The sequence below is a fragment of the Myotis davidii genome, unplaced genomic scaffold (genome assembly GCF_000327345.1).
Source record: "Myotis davidii unplaced genomic scaffold, ASM32734v1 C64273244, whole genome shotgun sequence".
NCBI classification, from domain to species: Eukaryota; Metazoa; Chordata; class Mammalia; order Chiroptera; family Vespertilionidae; genus Myotis; species Myotis davidii.
The window spans coordinates 1-1,963 of NW_006381768.1; the positions used below are offsets into that span (position 1 = coordinate 1).

Genomic DNA, 1,963 nt, shown 5'->3' on the forward strand with positions numbered 1-1,963 from the left:
TGAGGTCTGAAAGGTTGGTGACCGCTGATCTAGAGGATTCTCATGTGGGCTGTATTTGAGAACCAGTGGCTGATGGTACCAAATGCTTATTTAAAAGAGTACGCTGGTATTTTAGGTATCCTTTTAGGCTGTTAACACCTAGGAGCCACCCTTTTAGACTACAGTCATGCAGGGATTGAGAAGGGAAATGAGGGACTATAGAACTTGGGAATCTATCTAGTGTACCTCTTGGTATGATTCTAGTAGGTTGGGAACATGACACTAAACGGAGGGGCCTGTGCCATTTTGCAGACTCTCACTCTGGTTGGTGCACTTGAACCATGAGTTACAGTGAAGACTGAAGTGAGAAATGAGGCTGGTTCAGCATAGGTCTGAACCATTACAGCACAACTTGGAGCTGCTGGTGGTCGGCATTATCATCAAGAACAGCAAGACTTTGGCCAGATATTCCATTGGTCTGGGGATGCTGTGGACATGGCTTCAGTTAAACCAACTTCCTTTAGTTTGGAACTGGTTTCCCCCAACCTCTTACTTATGAAGAGCTAAGAAGCCACAGGAGATCGAGATTATAAATTCCTAACCTGGGTTGTTAGAAGAGGCGGTGATCTCAGTCTAGGACTTGAGAAAGAATCCTCTTGTGGCCTCCTTGTAGGTAGAGGCCACACCCCTCAACAGAACATAACAGAAAGAAGCTGTTTATTTAAATAATTAGGAGTTTTTATGTTAATAGGTACCAAATGGCAATGTTTTAAAAATAAAACATTTTCTTTCTTTCATTGCAGCAGAGTCTCACTAGGCATGCAGTTGTGCATGACCCTGACAAAAAGAAAATGAAGCTCAAAGTAAGTTGAGACGACTTAGGCAAGCTCTTTTTAAAACATGAACTGCTGATTGAAGCCAGATGCAATCTATTTAGAATATTTTTGACTCTCATTACTCTGTGAGTCTGCAATTGGATGGATTTATTTTATTGAAAGCAATTGGATGGATTTATTTTCTTATAAAGGAGTGTTGTGTACCTATCAGGGTGTACAACTATTGTAAAATTCAGGTAATTTTTATTTTGAATTCTAATTGTTTTCCTTGTTTCCAAAGGTAAAACAAGCTCGTGGAAAACGGAGTTTGTCCTCCCGTCTCAGTGGATACATTCCTCCTAAAGGGAAACAAGAACACGGCTTATCTTTGCCTAAAACTGGAGAATTGCTGAATTGCACTGAGGACAAAGTGCTCTCGACAGTTGCGGTACTTACCCTCAGCTAAACATCCAGTTGTTCTCCACAGACCAGCCAGCTCAGTTACAGGCAGACCTTACTGGTGGTTCCAGACCACTGCAATAAAACATGTAGTGCAATAAAGCGAGTTGAAATGCCTTTGCTTGTGGAGGGTCTTGCCTTTGATTTTGGGGGGGAAAATGCAACATCTGTAAAACACCGTAAAGTGAAGCACAATAAAACGAGGTATTCCTGTATTTTCTCTCAGAAGCACATTTTTCTTTAATCACTGATGCAGAATATCTGATTTTTTGTCATTTCCATTTTCTTTGTTTAAAGGGTTTCCTTCCTGGGTCTCTTGAGCTTGTCTATATGCAATTTCTTCCTTTTCGCTCAAATGACGAAGAACACATATTACAGCTTTTCCTCCTTTAACAGGTTGTGGCCTGGATGAGAAGGTAGCTATTCCAGGCATAGTCTGGAGGATTTGATTAAATAGCTCCTCCTAAGAAGGGAAAACAGCCAAAGTTTAACTTAAACCCAGTGTTTTGATTCTCTAATACCCAATTCTTGAATTGCTATTCAAGTGATTACCTAAATCATGTCCAGTTAAGCTGATTGAAACCTGTACAGTAACAAGGAAGTTATACAAACTCCATGTAACTAAACTAAGGCACTAAAGAAATCCCTACTCTGTCAGTGCTCTGAGGGGCTATGTTTAGCCCAGCCGTGGGCAAACTATGGCCCGTTTG

At 41.0% G+C, this 1,963-nt stretch overlaps 1 long non-coding RNA gene across 1 annotated transcript; it reads left to right on the forward strand.

Moving 5' to 3' along the window:
* Positions 1–18: 18 nt before the first annotated feature.
* On the forward strand, positions 19–1,468 carry LOC107181515. Its single transcript, XR_001512173.1, has 2 exons — positions 19–842; positions 1,096–1,468. It is a non-coding gene; the product is annotated as an uncharacterized LOC107181515 (long non-coding RNA).
* The last annotated feature ends 495 nt before the right edge of the window (positions 1,469–1,963 follow it).